This window comes from Cheilinus undulatus, linkage group 15, assembly GCF_018320785.1.
Source record: "Cheilinus undulatus linkage group 15, ASM1832078v1, whole genome shotgun sequence".
Classification (NCBI taxonomy): Eukaryota; Metazoa; Chordata; class Actinopteri; order Labriformes; family Labridae; genus Cheilinus; species Cheilinus undulatus.
In genome coordinates, this window is record NC_054879.1 from 20,208,912 (window position 1) to 20,228,759 (window position 19,848).

The window sequence follows — 19,848 nt, forward strand, 5'->3', positions numbered from 1 at the left end:
CATATAAAGAGCATAAATTTAACAGCACCTTGTGTTAGCAGGAAGCTTCTGAGACTGCAGGAGAGCAAAGGCAAAGTCTCGTTGGGAAACTTTAAAACTGTCTGCGTTTGGAGAGGTTCTGCCTGGAGCTCGGGGAAAGTCATTAGATTTAGGCATGGATTTTGTTAATCAGAAATAAAAAGGCACATATGCAGACACATGTACAAAGACACAAATACATCTCATGCCTCCTATGCCTGTACACAACCAAAAACACACATTATCAGCTCAACTGAGTACTGGTAACACAAAAAGCTCCAACTATAAATCACTCATAGTCTGAAGGAACTGTTTGACAATGGAATATTTTAAAATTTCCCTTATCCTGTACTGCCTTCCCACTGATCTCCAAAATAACCTTAAAAAATGACAGAGGGATTTGAAGTAGCAGAAAGAGAAGCAAGCAAAAAAAAAAACGAGAGCAGAGCAGGCACCAATGAAAACAAATTGACACTGGTTAAGTCAGAAGCAGAATGAAGAAGGAGCTGGGGTGGAGGAGGGTGCAAGAGTGAAGCCAGGCAGAGCAGTTTAAATAACGCAGCATGAGTGTGATCAGCCAAGGCGTGCTTAGAGCAAATCAGCTGCCATCATCTAATGAGGGCTTGAGTGAGATCAGCTGATATCAATTATGGCACGGTTAACTATGTGGTCCACCTGAACTAATGCTATACACTCGAGTTTTTACAAGAAGACCAAAGAATGTCATTAAAAGCTATTTGTGGCAGAAAAGATGTTTTTGCTCTCGACTTGCTTTGGCATAGGTTTGTTTTAACAACTAGCTCCACCAATAATTAGCAACAATAGTTGCGTTGGGTTCATTCTAGAGCTGTGCATGCCTGCTGTATCATATGTTTCGTCACTCTGATTGGCTAGTAATAAATGAGACAGACAATTATCCAATCAAATTTTTTAAAAGGTTCTCCCCTTCCCAAGTACAAGCAGTATTGGGGTAGTTAAAAAAAAAAAAAACAACACTCCGTTACACATTACTACATACTTTATTAAAAACAAGTAGTGAGTTACATTGCTTAGTCCCTCACAGCTAAAAGTAAAGTAGTTGCTCTACTAGTTACATTACTTTTGCATTACTCTTTGTCATCTGAGATCTTCTGTAACTTAATTGCCTGTGAAATGAACAATGCTAAACCTTGCATGTCCCCACATAAGTGTAAAATAATGTAAGGGCACTATTTCATGCAGTAAAAGGCATAAGAATATGTGAGTGATGTCAACACAAGACAGGACTAAGTGTATATGTGCTCCATGAGAAGTTAGTCAGCAGTCATGTACGTCTGTTTTGTAATTTTCAGTCAAGTTATATCAATAAAGTCGACAAAAAGGTAGTCGATGCCTCCTAACACTTCTACACCACTACTAGCATAAATCGTTATTCTAATAAGGAGAACTGACACAAGAGTTCTCCTTTCTGGCCTGGGATAGAGCACCTCAAAGAAAAATATGTGAAGAACAAGGCCCCCTACATAAACCCTGTCATAAGCTCATTTATCTCACCTTTTGTGTCTAACTGTTAGAATGGAGCTCTGGCTGCCTGCAGGAGTTGGAATAATCCAGTTATCTTGAGCATCACTTGGGCTCCAAGCTAATGTGTCAGTTACCTGAATTAGCTAGTGTTGCATCAGCATGCATTAAAAGGGGTGCTTGATTTGTTTTCTCTATGCTCTTGTTATACAAGTAGTTGTAGGACAGTGACACAAGTAACCAGATTATGATTGTTTAGTGTCTGTAATGTGATAACCGACAGTAATGCATTACACCACTGCATTACAGGCAAAAGTAATGTGATTACAGTAACCAGTTACTTTGTGCCCCGTTACTCTCAACACTAAACACAAATATGGGAGATTGCCAAGGTGGATACGATATATCCCATGCTATGCATACATAAAACAGGTGATCTGGAATCTCAGATTATGTGCATGAAACCTCCTGGTTAACAGCTACAATCTACCAACAGGATCAGCCGCAAGTCTCATCTTTAAATTCAACATGGTCCATTTTGTTAGCATTGGTGCGCACAGCAGTTTTGCTCCAACTGACAGTGTGTCCTCACCTGCTCAATCTGTTTCTGAAGCGCATCAGAGTGTAAGCAAAGCCCTGAGCAGCTGGAAAGAAGATGTCACAAGATTACAGGAGGAATTCAAAGTTGTGTGATAATTGCAAGATCACATGATTCTTAAAGTGAGAGGAACATATGACAGCAAATTTTGTTGCAGTTCTGAGATTGATTTGCTGTTCATTTCAATATAATACATGATTTTTTTTGCATCTACCCTGTGGTTTTCCACCTCAAAAATCAACTTCTCTGTGTCCTTGGCATTGGGTTATCTCTCTGACCCACCAATGGCTAGTTTAGACAGGACCACTAATGTTCATATAGTTACAAGATTGATAAATAATAGTCCATAGATTGTGTTGCATTTTAAATGTGTTCAGATGATTTGTGCATTGTTCTTCCTGGGGCCTCTGGCATGTGCTGGAGAAAGATCTCTCCATTTGCTGTGGAATTACAAAGACTGGGATCTTAGAGTGGGCTTGTGTTCCACTTAAAGGTCTTTCTCAGTTACCCTCAAGAGGAGAACTAAGGACCAAGGGTTGTTGTACTACCACAGTGGCTTCATTTTTCAACACTACAGGCTACTTAGACCACTGCTGTGAAAAAGCCTTAAATCTGGATAAAATCAGTGAGTCCTGTTAAAGTCGTGAATAAATATTAAATCTATTCTTTTTTTTTTTTTAGATTTATTTTTGGCCTTTGTTTGGTGGGGCGGGGCATGCGGGGGATGGTGCCACGGGCCGGATTTGAACCCGTGTCGCCTGCATACATGGCGCGCGCCTTGGCCACTCCACTACCCGCGTGCCCCCTTACATCTATTCTTAATCCATTATTGCTCAGATGTTATTAATGAGTTCATCCAGACGGCTAAGTCACATTAAATTAAATCCAGCTGGTTATAGTAAAGACAATGTGAAGTATAATATATTATCTCTGTTTTACAATGAAAAGTAGTTTTACACTTAAAACTGCTTAAACAATCACTGTGAGGTCCATGCTGTATTTTTCTGGGCTGTTAGAGCGCTCCTTATGGAGATTTCATTATCAGCAAGCCTGGAAACATTTTTTAAAAATGCTCTAAGAAGAAAAAAAAAGTTTGTGCCAAACAAGGGGGTCAACAAGTCCTCTGTCCTCAACAAGCTGAACCTGCTGCACTCATTCTGAGAGGCCTTCAAAGAGGAGGATAAAACGACATCATCTATCCACTCACACTAGCACCAAGCTCTACAGCCAACAGTGTTTGTGGCTGATTCGAGAGCACCGTCCTTCATTGGCTCCTTCCATCTCTGCTGAATGCTTGAAAAAATCTCCGCCCCCTACCTTGATAATGAGGGCTCTAGAGAAAATGATGAAGGTGCTTCAGGTGCTGTTTAGGTCAGAAACACATTTTTAATTAGTTCATGTTATTGCAAGCATTAGACTTCATCCACTTCTTTTTGTCTTCCATGGCTGATGCTTGATTTGTGTAATGGTTTGGTTTTAGCATGCACTCATGCTCAGGGGCAATCATCTTTAAGTTAATAACTGAGATACAAAAGTCTCTATAATGCAAAATACACACAAAATCTCAGGTATTCCATCTTTTTATCTTCTCATCAACTCAGCAGAAAGGGAAACACTCATCTTTTCAACTCTCCTTACCGCCACCAGCATTTATGCCTTTTCTCTTCTAAATTCCACATTTTTTATCTTTGAACAAACTCTCAGAGCTGGAAAGAGCTAAAGAGCATAAAAGTGTGAAAGAAATGCAAGCCAACCTTTTTTCCTGCCAAGTAATGCAGTCATCATATTTTGTGTTAAAGGGGTTAGCTTAAACAGTTTCATGCTAGTACAGCCTAAATTCCTAAAAAGTTGGGACATTATGTCAAATATGTAAAAACAGAATGTGATTATTAGCAGTGAGCAGTTCCCTCTGGAGAGACAGTGAACAGTGGCTCATAGATGATGGGATACACTGTGCTTTGAGCACTGTGTGCCAAAGTCAGACTAACAGGACCTCATATATCTCCTGCCTGCCAAATTATCTCGGGACTGACATTCGGGGAACAGTAAACTTCTGTTTTGCTTTTCAAAGTAAAAGCCTGATGTTTTGCTGGTGAGACACAATGCTCTGATTCTCAGAATGCTTCTTGAACAGTTGTGTAGTCACTGAAGTCACTTCTAATTTCCACATTAACACAATCCTCTCATAAAGCACACTACAGAGAAAACCACTCCTGTTCAAGTCAATCTTTGCAGTTCAGCTTCATGTGCTCTGGTCCATCCCTGGCACATCCCAGAAGAGCCACTCTGCTCTGCTGGCAGGGCTGCCCACAGATTTGTCTGGACCCCTGACAAGGATGGGCCCTCCCCTGTCGTGATCTATTGATGGTGTCAATACATGTATTTAATCAGTAGCATTTGTGCTAGCGTCCTGGCTAACAGCCACTCTTTAACTTCTTTTTACCACTGTTCCTGCCAATTTTTTTTTAGCACTTTATACCCATTTTTGCCACTTTTATCCCATCTTTGCCTCTTTCAATACATTTTTGCCCATTATTACCATTGAAATCCCATTTTAACCTATTTTAATCCATTTTAGTCCAGTCCTTTTTTTTTTTTTTTACCACTTTTTGAACCTTCCTCACCACATTTTCTGTCCATTTTTGACACTTCAAACCCCATTTCTGCCTCTTTTAACCCATTTCTGCCACTCTTTGACCTCTTTTCATCGCTTTTTAACCTCTCTTCATGCATTTCTAATATTTTTTGCCACTTTAAACCTTCGTTGCCACTTATCCCATCTTTCCCTCTTTTAACCCATTTCTGCCACTCTTTAACCTCTTTTAACCACTTTTTACCCTTTTAATCACTTTTTCATCTCTTTATAATCCCTTCTCAACACTTTTTCTGCCCATTTTTGCCATTTTAACCTTTTTAACCCATTTCTGTCACTCTTAAACCTCTTTTAACCCCTTTTTTAACCCCTCTTCACCACTTTTATCTGACAATTCAAAACTACTTAAATCCATTTTTCCCAATCCATTTTTATTTTAACCAATTTTTAACCTCTCATCTTTGACCTGTTTTCACCACTCTTTCCACCAATTTTACCACTTCACCGTTATTTTTTTCTTTTTCTTTTTTTTTGCCTGTTTTAACCAATTTTTGTCTCTTTTGCAACATTGCAACATTCACTTTTAAACCTTTTTGCCACTTTCACTTTATTTTTGCCAGATGTTTTCAAATATTTATTTTCCCATTAAAGCTGTCTGTTTCCTGTTCTTTCTCTTCTGGTATCCTGATGTTTGTGGCCTGGCTATGAAGTCTGACATACTTTTGTAGAAAATTAGTTCGTGCACCCATTGACATTGTTAACATTACCAATTTAAGGTAACTCTGTATTAAAAAAAGGCAATGTTATACTACAGCATATATAAATAAAAATATGATTATTGCTTTGATAAGAGTGGTTATCATTCAGGTTATACATGGAATATGTTACCACAGCTTAACTTTATGATGGACCATAATTTTTCTCACCTCCAAGGGGCCCCAATTCGGGAGAGCCCCAGAAAGCTCTCCCCTTTATCCCGGGGGCCTTTCTGCTAGAGACAAGCACCAGGTCTATCTTCATCATCGGTCGCTGCCAAACCTTGTAAATCCGTGTTTTGATCAAAACAGCCATTAAAACATGCAAAGCATCCAGTTAACTTCAAAATACAAAACAGTGCAAGGACACCAAATAGTAAATCATCACAATATCGACATTTTATCATATCCTGTGGCACAAGTAGATCATGGGCAGATCAGTGGTTCACAGAATACTGCAGTGCCATTGACGAGGAAAAGTAATTCCACATCCTTTGTTGAAAACATTCCTAATGTACTCATGGCAGAAGCAAGAAAATCATGTGGAAATCTTAGGTTGAAATCATGACTGGTAATGTGTTGCACTATCTGTCAGCAGTCTTTCACATCTTTCAATCAGATTGAATCAGCCTCTCTGGGATGCTTGTAATAAACCAAATCATGTTACTAGCCTGTCACCAGCTAACCTCATTTACTGGGATTTTTGTTTTTCTGTTGTGTTTTTAAAGCATTTTACACATTTTCCAATTTTCTTTTGCTACTGTCCCAGCGTCTTTGAATATTTTGTCAGCCTCAAATTCAATTTGACACATAAGGATTTTCACTATTTGACATGTTGGCTTTTTATTCTATTTTTAATCAAGTTTATTGTTTCATTCTTCTGTAAATCATTACTTTGTATTTTTAATCACAATTTACATAATGTTCCAACTTTTGTGGGAAGTGTTTTATAATTACATCTGGATAGGGAGCAGTATTTAAAGCCTTATTAAAGATACAAAACTAAAAGAAAATGTTTTTTTTTTCATATCTTAGCTCTATAAATGAAAAATAACACTGAACAAAATAGAATTTTTTTTTTTTTTAAAAACTTCATTTATGAGTGGTTTTGCAGAAATGAATCAGTTTTCATGCATTGTTTGCTGTTTTAGGTTTCCTCGTTGCCTATTTATATTATAGTTTCAGGCATGAATTTTGTAGTTCAATAAAACTTTAACTTTCTTTTAGGGAGCTATAGTAGATTATAAGAAAAACAGGCTCAATACATTTAAATTGCTGGGTTTGAGGCCCTAAAAAAGTTTTTGTTCTGGGCCTTCTGTCATCACAGTTCAGGAAAGAAGCAGCAGCCAGAGAATTCAGGGTAATGAGGTTTGTGTCAGTGTCAGCCAATCACTCCCCTGTGACATGGATGGATTTTTCTTGTCCAGAGAGAAGTTTAAACCCTACAGAGACACAGAGCTCATTGTGAGAGAGAATAAATGGAGGGTGTTCATACTTTCAAAGCATTGCTCTGCCCCGTTCTTTCAGTTTCCTCACACTGACATTTATGGGAATTCCTCAGACCTCTCCATTAGAAAATAAGTCTTGTTAAAATAAAGACTTATGACGCTCCAAGTCCAGTTTGTCCACAATTATTTCTGACATTTATAATATTTTATAGCCAGTCTTTTGAATATGGATACTGTGCAGCTCTGTGTTTGAATGTTAATCAGCTCTTTTCATTACAGCAGTAACCACGAACAACAGCACCAACAAAGCACACAGACTGAGGTGACAGGATTATCAGTGGCAGCCTGATGCTGTTTTCCCCTCGCCCCTTCTGTTTTCATTCAAGCAACACCAGACTAATTCATTTATAGATACAATATCACTGAGCACACTGACTCAGCTAGTATGAAACAACATGGGAGTAAAAACAAGACAACATGGGAGTAAATAAGAGGTTTGACTGCCACAGGGACAAACAAGGCATTGATAGAAAAAATGTGTGTGCTTGTCATAATAGAGCTGCCAGCAGTTATTTCCAGAGTTTCCGCTCGACTTTTTCGTCTTCAGTCACAATGACCGGCAGTCTTCAAGGGTTGATTTTGATTGATTGATTGATTGATTGATTGATTGATTGATTGAATGATAAACAACAACAGCACTTAGCTTCACATTAGCCTGTTAGCACATTAGCCACTACCATAAAAGGTTGCCAACTTTTGTGCATAAAATAAGGCACTCGGGGCCACAGCCACCGGGGGTCATTGCCACATCTACTTTTACGATTCTTTTTAGCTTTCTTGTGCAGGCCTACTAGTACTTTAAGAAAAAAACACTGGTTTTAATCAGGTAATTTTTGAGAAAATTATTGTACTTTTGCCATATTACACACCATCTAACGAAAACAAATACTTAAAAAATGGTTATCCAAGCTTTTCATCACCATTCACCAGTTATTTTTCTTCTGTTTAAGTATTTTTTTTTTTGAAGACACTACACTTCTAGCTGAGTACATTATTCTTTCAGTCTTTCCTTCCCTTTAAATCATAACTTAAAACAGCAATGTGAGTAGAGTTTGAACTGAAATATTTGTAACATGTCCATTTTATATACCAAGATAGATAATGTAGGGATCAATAGGTAAGTACATACAAATTTTTGAAAATTTTACATTGCTGTAAAAAATACACAGGAATCTCTACTTACAGTTTTAGTCTGGGCAAAAATTTTTGATAAAATATTTTTTTTCTCCAAGGACTGTTTGATTTATTGATAAATGCTGGTACTTTCAGCTTGGCTTAACTTCTATCACAGTTGTTTTCTTCTCATGGGGACACATGGCAACTGAAGCCACGCCCACTGCTCATTCCTTCTCTGAGCTGAGTAACAGCTGACAGACAGAAAACCCTTCTGATTCATGAAGTTTTTGATGATTCATGATGTCCCATCAATGGAACTCCCAACAAAACAGGCTATGAAAGCTGTTATTACCAGTCTCAGGGCATGTTGGGGTAAAAAAGAACCATGACACCACCGTTTGGCTCTTTTATGTCCTGAGTCTGTGTTACTCTCTAGAACATTTATTTTATGTCTGTCAGCCCACGGTGCTCCACAGAAAACACTTGAAAGCAGAGACTGTATTTGGATCTTTACTCACTTTCACCGCTGCTGTCTGTGTTTAATTCTCCCGCTCACTTCTGTGAGTCTATAATTGCTCCAGCTGCAAGTGTTTGAAGCATCATCCCCGCTCCGTGTTTTGCAAAGAGAAGACCCGCCTTCCTCTGCCTCTGATTGGCTCTAAGTCTTAGCTGACCAATCCAACTGACGAATGCAATTGGTATTAACCAATCAATGGCAGAATAGGACGTTAGGGATGAAAATACAGATCAAATTGCGTCCTGTGATGCCTCAAAATGGGTCGCTGCATTTAATTGTCAAATACGGGACGATTCCGTATTTTAAGGGACGGTTGGCAACCCTACTACCTTAACGTAGCAGCTTACAACAGCCAAACACCATCCTCTACTGACAACAATGAATCATCTGGACATACAGTATAACTCACTGGTGCTCTGTTAGCTAGATCCAACGTTAAAACTCCGCATTTCAAACCATAAATGAGTCTTACTGTCAGCTGTCCAATATTAGTCCTCATGATGATTTAACTGTAACCTCCGCTAAAGCAGTAAATCCAAACCATCATAGTTTCTTTGGAGTGCCGGAAAAGACAAAAGCTCCACAGCAGATAGATCAGTCCTACTCTCACCGAAGGCTTATCCTACATTGCTGCTGCTAATTAGCCAGGACAACCCGAGCATTAACAACCAGCTACGAGGAAGAGAGATGGAGCCCTCGCTATCAGCCCCCAGCGGTCCATGTCGTTCTGCATCCTGTGTTAAATACTGTTCCACTTTATCTGAGAATTGGTCCCAGGTAGATTTACTCACTCATCAAAGTCCACTATAACTGTATGTGGATTATATGAGTTCCACCTGGTTTGACAGACATTTATGCCTCTTTGCGGTGACAGTGACTCATTTTGTGGATAATTGTGGACTTGGTTTATCAGTGTCTTCAGAATTTTCAGCCATTGTTGTCTGTACTTCTGGGTTGGCTGCAACACCTCCTCTGCCACTACATTGCCTCTACCACACATATGTATACTGCATCATGGATCTGTGTTGCGTCACGTGCACAGCTGACACGTCAAAGTGATGATGGGGCAGCCATGTTGCATCTGTGTAGTTAACGGTGAGTGTATCTCTGGTCTTAGGAGAAGGAGAAATTCCCCTGATTCAGTGAGCTAGGCAAAATTTCTCCTATCAAAAACTTTTGTTGAACCGGAAGATTTTGTCAAGTCCTGTGATGTTAAGCTGATTTTGGACTTGACAGTGAGTCAGAGAAACTTAAGCCTATTCCTGTTCTATGCTGATTATCAGTTCAAATTTACTAATAGTCATATCCCCACTGATAGCTACTTATAACACTGAAGTGTCTATGACTCAACCAGTTATTTGTTGTGCCACTGGGTTGATTGCAATATTCACTGCTGAAGAAGGCTCTAGGGTTTGATTAGAAGACTACCTACTCTCTCTCCTATCTGGGCTCACCTGTTTTTTTCTGCATTAGAGTGTGATTGCTGCATTCACACATGTCTAAATGAACTTAGCTTAAGGGGAAATGCCCCCTCTTCCAGAACAACTATTCCAAACAATCCAGGTGTGAAAACGCCTGATTTATATTTACTCTCCCTGTCTTTTTTTTCCAGCTCCATTGTGGATTCTGCCAATTCCTGAGAAGAAAATCCAAGTCTTAACTGTTCTGGCTTGTTTTACCTGCCATTCACTGGCATTTAGTCTGTTTGCAAGAGCTTGTTTGCTGAAAATGGTGTCCTGCTGCTGGAAGAAAGATAGTTAATAAAAGTGGTGAGACTCCACAGTGAAAGAAGCAATGATACCCCTAGACTAATTATCTGTGGGATTTGTCATTTATCTGATAATAGTGCAGACAGGTTCTGTGAGGTGCACACTGCAGGCTCTCCTCTGTCAAACTCTCTCACATTGTTGGGCCAGTTTGCACCACAGAGGATGTGACTGCTAATTTATGGTGGACCATATGGAGACAGCGACAGCATCATTGGTAGGCGACCAAAGCTTGAATAGGGCAGCAAGAGGTTAGCGTTACTGGGCTGTGCCACCATCACGAAACACTCATCTAGTTATTGTTTCTGATGCTTATTAAGCCGCCCGGCAGATGGACAATAATCAGAGCCATGATAAGCATCAGAAGCACTGGCTTGTAACTCATACTTAGCCAGCAGCGCTCGTGTGGGGGACATCAGGGGACAAAGGACGAATCTGGACTCAAATGTGGCACTTCAGATCCACTGTCTGCTACAAAACAAGGAGTCTGAGTGCAACTTCTCCAAGGTCCTACTGTTTATTCAAGGCACGTTAGCCAAAGCTCAGCTATCGACAATGTTTACTTATAGAAGTGACATTTGCAACTTTATTTAATTCAGTCAGTTACTGGCTATTGGGATGACCTTTTGCTGGCTTCCCTGACAGGGGCCTATAAACCTCCGAGACTTGCCAGCATTATAGGCATTCAATAATCGCACAAGGCACTATTGATGAAGTTGTTGTGTGCACTACCTATGAAATGAATTGGCTGAGGAGCAGAAAACCACAGCACTGCATTGCCTATGTAATCCTGATGAGGGTGTTTATGAAATTAAAATTGATGGAGATGCAGCTCAGGGGCTGCAGACTTCTGTAAACTTTTTTGGGTTTGTTTTTACGTAAATAACTCACTCTTTGCTTCTCTCTATAGCTGACTGTGGCTCTGTGATTGTGTCAGAGACAGTGATGGATGCATCCTACTCTTGTCTGCTGGTTGTCTGTTAAAGACACATGGGGGCTGCAAGCCATTTAAAAGCAACCATCCACCAATCTATCCTTCAGAAAGTTTTGTGACTGATTTGTTAAAGGAGAACAGATGGATGGAGAATAGAAAGATTGGAGTCTCTTTTTACGCTCGTGGGAAATGGAAAGTTGTCTGAATGTATCCGTTATCTATCTTTGTGTCTCTTCTTTTTTCCTGAAATAAATGCAATTCTACCTAATCTTTTGTTAATAATTTTATCATCATTTAAAGGAAAAATGTAAACAAAGCAACTAATGTGATGTTGAAGCATTGCAAAGGGAAAAAAGTAAAAATCTCCTCTAATGCATGGGGATTCAGACAGATACACATTTCCACCATCTGCTCCTAATCTCCTCATTAATTACATATATTGGAAAATCCTGAATTATGATAATTCTTTGCCTTAATCCATCACTTCAGAGATTGAATCCCCTGCCAGCACATAAAATCAATTTACTCACAAAGACAAAATGCTTAATGTAAAGAACAGAGACGCTGAATTGCATTTGCATTCCTGCTTAAAGTGTGTCGGAGAGTGAAATCCATCAAACAGACCAGATAAATTCTCTAGAACAGAAAAGCCCTGAGTTTAAAATGATATGAAGATTCATGTATATTAGAAGTCCCAGCAGTGTATTCAAGCAGGCCTGGGCCTGCCTGGACCCCCGAAACACCCAATGAATGGGCCTTCCCCAGTTCTGAGTTATTGATGATATCGCTGCATGTGTGTTGGATCAGTAGCATCGGTGCTCGCATCCTGGCTGACATTTCCTTTATTTGGAAGTGAAGAGAGTATGATGCTGTTATGAAATCATTTCTTTATGCCATTTTTAACCACTTTTAACCCATTTTCACTACTCTCTCCACCCATTATTTTCCATTTTTCCAACTTATTGCCCATTTTTTACACTTTCTAAACCATTTTTACTACTTACTCAGCTATTTTTTGCGACCTCTTTTCCATCTTTTTCCCATTTCTTGCCACTTTTTTCCCATTTCTGCACATTTTTAAACCCATTTTCACCATTTTGCCATCAGTATGGCATTTTTAAAATATTTGTGTCCTATTTTTGGTATTTTTATCCTATTTTTGTCCCTTTAACCAATATTTGCCACTCTTGACCCAATTTTGTCCCTTCTGTTTCACAATTTTTTCCACCCATTTATGCTCCTTTAGTTCATATTTGTAACATTTGTTTTTACCTCTTTGAACCCCATTTAACCTTTTTTTTTTTTTTTTACCCATTTTAACCTTTTTAACATTTTTGTAACCCACTTAAGCCATTTTGCCCATTTTTGCATCTTTAAACCAATTTTCACCATTGTTTCCATCGAGCATTTTCAGATTTTTCCACATAATACTCCTCTTTGCCAACTATTTCCCATTTTTGACCCTTTTTAATCAATCTTTACTACGTTGTCCAGCTGTTATTTTGTAACTCCTTCCCACCTTTTCACATGTCCTCTCTTTAAACATTTTTTTTCTGCCACTTTTGCCCATTTTTGCCACTCTAAACCCAGGTTTGCCACCTTTTAAATCCTTTTCATCATTTTCTCCAACCATTTTTGCTAGTTTCATGCATTTTGTGACAAATTTTTGCCACCCTTTTCCAATTTGCCCTCTCTAATTCATATGTGCCTCTTTCTGCCCATTTTTGCTACCTTTAACACCTTTTCACAATTTTTGCCACCCATATCACCCTTTTTGCATCCCTAATCCCAAATTTTGCCACTTTCTTCCCATTTTTGCAACATTTTGCCCTTTTTTTTTTTTCTCTCTTTTAACCAGTTTCCGCTATGTGTGGAAACAATTTCACCATTTTCCTTACCCATTTTCCCCTGTTTTGTATTTTTGTAACGTATTTTTGCTACTTAGTCCCCATTTAGCCTCTTCGCCCATTTTTACCAATTTAATGTCATTTTTCCACTTTAACCCCCTTTCTCCACTTTTTGCCATTTTTGGCAATTATTGAGTTAGTTTCCCATTCAAGATGTCTCAGTTCCTTAATTTTTGGTATCCTTATATTTGTGCACATTATGTTCTTTGTATAAAGTTTGACATTCCAAGGTTTAGTCAATATCCCTATCTACAGTGTTAACATTACCAAAAAAGGTTTTTAAGAAAAAAAAGGTTACATTTTGAGTGCAGTATTTTTCAACTGCATAAATAAATTGCTTTGATAAGAGTGGTCATCATTCAGGTTTGAAAGAAAATATTATTATCACCACAGATTAGCTTTACAATGGGCCATGATTTTGCTGACCTCCATGTGACCCCATTTGGCTGGGCCCCAGATAAAGCTCTCCCCTTTATCCCCCCTTATGGATGGCCTTGGTTTGAGAAACGAAAATTATATTGGTTCTTAAACAGGGGTGTATTAACACCACTGTTAGGCCTTGTTTGCAATGTGGAATATCAGAGGACTTAACGGATTCATATAGGAGGGAAGGAGGGGAAAAATTGTAACATCAAGATGGCAGGATGTAAAAGAGCTGTGTGTTCATGCCTGAATTTGTATGTAAAACTCCCATTGTATGTTTACTGCAAAGTAAATGTGACAATTCAGCACGATATCTGACTCATGATAACGAAACAGATAAAGCCATTCTGTGACAACTGGAATAATGCAGGACACATACTAATGTGTCTCATCATGTGATTATTGATAAAGGAATATAAAAGAATAGCATATGCCATAATCTCTACATTTTTGTGTTCTGATCATGCTTCATTTTAAACTTTTCTTTTCATCCTTCTCTGACATTATGTAATTATGCCAACTTCTTCTCTGGCCAGTTAACTTCAGGTTACTTTACCCTCATTTATTTCATAAGTGCCACCATGAGGAGCCATAAAGAAGTGAGATGGGTGGCTTTTAAATTGGTCATTTGCAGCAAATTTTGTCAACACTATGTTGCTTTACCTCAGAACAAAGTTTGACGTCCTTGTTGATCTTTACATTGATCTGACTGTGTGGGGTGATGCACACCTTTATCCAAAGGAAACACTTTGTTGTCTTTATCTAATGTTTAGTAAAATACCAAAATAAATTCTGTAGCCTGTCAGGACACCTTGTATTGGTGTTGTTTTAAACCCATGTAAAATATTTTACCATATCATTAAGTTAAAACTGTATAAAAAAGAGTGCATTTTGAAGCTGTGACAAATATAACTGCCTTATGGGTTAGAGAGTGAGACTTACCAATAGGTTGAGTTCGCGCCATTACAGATGCAATGTGTGAGTACAAAGGCACACTGACTGTGGAACTTCATAAAGACGCTGTTGTGAGAATGCAATCGATAAAGGGCAAGTGTGTTAATGATGCAGGGCAAATAAAGAACAGAATATTTGCTTTTTACAATGCTTATAGTGATTTCTGGCTGAGACTGAACATTTCATGCAAATTTTCTGAAAGATCCAAAAGAGGAAAATACACCTAGAGGTCTTTTTTTTTTTTTTTTTTTTTTACAGCCTGCCGGTGTTTATGCACACACATGCAGACATATCACCAAGGATCACCAAGCTTTGCAATAACCCTGCAACATTTCACACATCCTCCATGCACGCTCCAGCGCAGCTGGTTTCGCTGTGGTTCACTTGGTACAACGCCATCCCAGACTCATGCAGTGCAATGGGATTTTATAAGGTATTATTATAGATTACACACTGGGAAATAACATATAGTTCCTGCATAGCAGCAGACACTTTTTAAAAAGTCACTGTGAAGGCATTAGAGAAAGAAAATGGCTATAGAATAGTAAATTTCTACAGACATCACATGCCACAATGCCCTCTCCATCTGATCTGAGCACCCTGCCCCAAGGGTGCAATAACAGTTTATTACACCTATCTTCACTTTATGACCCCTCCCAACCCTCCGCTGTGCTCCCCTCTAGCCCACGCTAACTGTTATTGAAAACACCCAGGTCTGCCATATATCATTCCTGAGCAGCACGTTATGCTATGCAACCTAGCTAATCACCAGCAGCTCATACGGGTACCATCCAGAGCCACAGCAGGGAAAGGCTCCACTTATCTAATATCTGCTTAGATGTGGAAGTGTTAAAACACAATCCCATTCGTCTTTACAAGCCTGTGTTGCCTTGAGGCTAAATCCTCTTCTTTCCCATATGTATCTGTGGAGTAATGATGGTGAGTAAAGAGAAAATGGAATTGAAAGATTCTTCCAGCAGGAGATAAAAGGTAAATGAGTTTGCCCTTGTTTATTGCAAGCCGAGAGGACAGAATGCAAACATTCAAGTTGGACTGAAGGGAACATACGGTATAAAGAATGAAGCATGGTATAGACTATAGGAGGATTGAACTGCATCAGTACAGATCTTTCAGGGCAGAGGTGTTCAAAGAGAGAGGTAACTGCTCATGGGTGACAATGTGACAAGAGTAAGGGAAGGACCTGTCACCCCTCCGTCACACTGATGGCTCCTCTGTCATCAGAAGGGTGCAGGTGTAAAGAACCACACCGCCATGGCTGTGCAAATGACACTAAATTGTAACGCTTCACAGGAAGGGATGTCAGTGTCCATATCTATACAATGGCTGTCATTTCAGTCCTTTCAGAAAATACTCTTAGAAGAAAGAACAGACAGACCATGTCTGCTGTGAATGAGGCTTGTGTACCTGAAATGAAGCATCAGGATTCCACAACATCTGTAAAAGAAACCAGTGCCAGAATTTTAAGCATACATTGTTTAAAAAGATGACAAATATGACAGCTCTCAAAAAATGAAGCCAAAACCCTCAGAGCTTCCCTCACTGATGACTGCAGTGGAACTCATAAAGCCTGCCTTTTCCATGTTAACAGATGGGGCATGCATGAACCTATAAAACATGATTTCAGTCTTCATAAAAATAACTCTTTTTTTTGCCTGAGTTATTTTCCAGAGTTCATTTTTCTGAGAAGTTTAGTTTTATTTTGTTATCTGATCCAATAAAAATGGGATCTGTTGCCATGATTGACAGCTCTGTAGCTCTGTATGCACATAATAAGCAGAGTAGTGGAGGAATGTCAAGAGGAAATTTAATGACGCTTATATAATAGTCATTCAAGTTTCCACAACTGTATATTCAGGATCCCACTGAACAGAAGAATAGGTTTTCTTGTAGTTGTGGGATAATTGGGGGATCGCTGCTGTGGTTTTGGAAAGTTTAATGTGTGGATTGGTGGAAAAACAGGTACAGGACACACAGACGCTGGATGAAAAATAGCACATCATCAGCGTATTATATCAGCACCTGTCTTTGGGATATTTTGGCTTTATTTTAACAAAACAAGAAGAAAGTGAAAATAAGTGACTCCGTACATTTTTACCCCATTCAAGTCAGTGTTTAGTAGATTCACCTTTGGCTACAATCACAGCACCGATTCTATGTATAGGTCTCATTCATGCTTGCACATCTGGACACTGTAATTTTACTCCACTCTCCTTGCAAAACTGCTCAAGCTCAGGTTGCACAGGGATCGGATGTGATAAGTCCTTTTCAAGTCCAGCCACAAATTCTCTATTGAACTGGGCTTTGACTCGGCCACTCCAGAACATTCACCTGGTTGTCTTCAAACCATTTCTTTGTAGCTTTCTCTGTATGCTTTGGGCCATTGTCTTACTGGAAAATAAACCTCCCAAGATGTAGATCTCTTGCATAATGAATAAGATTTCCCTCCAGGATTTTCCTGTATTTTGCAGCATTAATTTTACCTTCTACCTTTACAAGCCTTCCAGGGCTGGCTGCCAAGAAGCATCCCCACAGGCTGATGCTGCCACCGCTGTGCTTCACAGTGGGGATGGTGTATATGTAGTGATGTGCAGTGTTCGGTGTGTGCCTAACTGTGAGACTACTAGTACTAGTTGGCTGGACTCACTTAGTTTGGCATTAAAGAGTTTTTTGTATTTCTGTGTCAAACAGCCTAACTAGATTGATTTATAAAATCAGTAAAGGATGGAACATCCAAGAGGTTGGATACTTAGCACTGTATAGTAGCAGCTATGTTTATGTGACTTAGTGAAGAGGCAGCTGAAATCATCAGTTCTCATAGCCTTTTTAGCCTTCATGACTACTTACTCTGAATATGTATCTCTACATATCTTATACTTTTTTCACCCCAGGTCACACTTACCCATTCACATCTATTCATTCCACGTTTGCTCAGTGATGGTGAAGGTTCCTATTTAAAGTGGCCATCAGTATTAACTAATCCCATTCATATGAATCTATACAGATTCACATGTCACTGACACAGCAGTGGGAGCTATCTGGGGTTAAGTGCCTTGTCCATGGACACATCAACATGTGACTGAAAGCAATGGGGATCAACTCCTGACCCTCCAGTTGAGAGATGACTGATTTGAGTACAAACTGTTAAGTTTTGTTAACTTACCTCTCACTCATCTCTAGCGCCAACCTTTTGTCAAAATATGCTCACTTGCGGTTCCCATGGTGGCAGCCTTCATGCCAGCCCATATGCTTCAAAAAGGCAGTCAATAAACCTGAAATGGTGCTGTCCATATTTTTGTGCAGTCTATGCCTAAGACAGACTCACATTTTACCTGGTTGAATATTTCCAGTCCTTGCCCATACATCAGTGTCCATGTGTGCATTTATGTTTGCTCTATGCTAGAGTGGGCAGCAACAGCTGATTGGGCAGATGGCTTGTGTCGTCATGTAGTCGGAGCTAGGTGTGTGACGGGCAGAAATTAGTCTGTTTAATTACTTGTCAAGCAAGCAGCCCAGCTTGCCACTGAAGAGCCCTCCTGTGCTCAGCATACCCCGAGGGGTGATGTGAGGTGGGGTGTGGGTGCAGCAGGGTCCAGTGACTTTCTGGTCTTACATGAAGAGGCCAGCTGGGCAGGTGATTCAGGTCTGTGCCAAAAGGTTTGTGTTTACATGCTATTCTCTGAAGGATATCTGTGCCACAAGTCTTGTTTCCATCTGAAGAAGCTTTTATCTTAATTTGAAGAATAAAGCAAAATTTTGTATGCAATTAATACTTTTGATGTCAGTTTTCAAGGCCTATCTTAAAAACTAGAACTGTCACCAAGTAGTATGTCTCCATGAAGGCCTGCCCACAGGATCGGCTGGGTCTGTGGAAAACTCAGAGAATGGGCCCTCTGTGATTTATTAATTATATAAATGCATGTGTGTAGGATATGTAGCATTGGTGCTAGCCATTTCCCTTGCATTTCCCTCATTTATGCATCATTTTTTCCTCTTTGAACCCTTTTTGCCACTTTTGGTCCTTTTAGCTCCTCTTTAACCACTTTTCATGACTTTTTCTGGCCATTTTTGCAATATCACTGCCAAATTGGACCAAATTTTTGCCTCTTTTAACCCATTTTTGCCACATTATGACCTCTTTAACCACTTTGACGCTAATTTTGACACTTCTTACCCATTTAGGCCACTTTTTAATCAATTTGTGCAACTATACAATTATTTTCACCTTAAAGTTCCTTATACTTTATGTTCTGGCATTTTAATGTTTGTGCACACTATGGCTTATAGCCATCAAGTCTGACATTACCTCCCAAGTGGTTTAGCTCACTATACCCATCAAATTTTCTAACGTAACCGAAAAAGGTAGTTCTGTTCAAGAAAAGGTTTTAAATTCTGTAACAGGTGACTACTGCATAAATAAATAAATACAGTTCATTTTTGTTTCTGTTATAAGTGTTACTATTCTAGTTAAATATAAAACAGTTATCACAGATTGTCTTTACAACAGACCATGATTTTACTGACCTCCCCATGGGCCCTTCTTTTAGCAGGGCCCTAGAAAGCTCTCCCCTTTTAGCCCCCATAATTGGTGATCTTGCCTCCATGAGGAGTTTAATTACTAGACAGTGAAGGTGCAATGGTGTGTCAGGAAGAAGGGTTGAGTTTTTTTCTGTGGTAGTTTGATTCTTGAAAATATTCTAAGTAGTGGTTGACCACGAAGCCCAATAATTTTGACCTTAGAGGTGACGTATTTTACCCTTTTAAGAAAGGTTTATATTGTTCTCAGAGGTCCCCAAAACATGCCTGTGAAGTTTATTGCTGAAAAAAAACACTCCGGTATTGGATTTTTGCATGTCTAAAAACCCCTCTGTTCCAGCCCTTCTCAGAACGAGCCATTTCTGTGTCTGTGGCTTTAAATGGTAATTAGCTGTCTGACTCCACCCCTGATCACATCCCTCTCAGGAAATGGATGCAACACTTGTGATATTACTGACACTTTTTTTTCTAAAGTTTAGACTGGGTTTCGAACCATCAATCTCTCAGGACGTAGTCAGCAGGGTAACCCACCGAGCTACCCAGCATCTCAGCTGGTAGTTGGGAGGATCAGTAGAGGAGGGTGGAACTTTCCTCCAAGTGGGGGAGGGCCAACCAAACCTGGGGGTGGGTGCTTAGGCTCCTGGTGAGCTCACTAGATGTAAAATCTGATAATGGCTTGTTTCAGCACACATTTTCTGAAAGGTG

The 19,848-nt window shown here is 39.4% G+C and overlaps 1 protein-coding gene across 1 annotated transcript in view; it reads left to right on the top strand.

The window, feature by feature from the left end:
- LOC121522464 (receptor tyrosine-protein kinase erbB-4-like) overlaps nucleotides 1-19,848 on the top strand; it is a 536,924-nt gene that overhangs the window by 239,939 nt on the left and 277,137 nt on the right. The window lies entirely within an intron of this gene.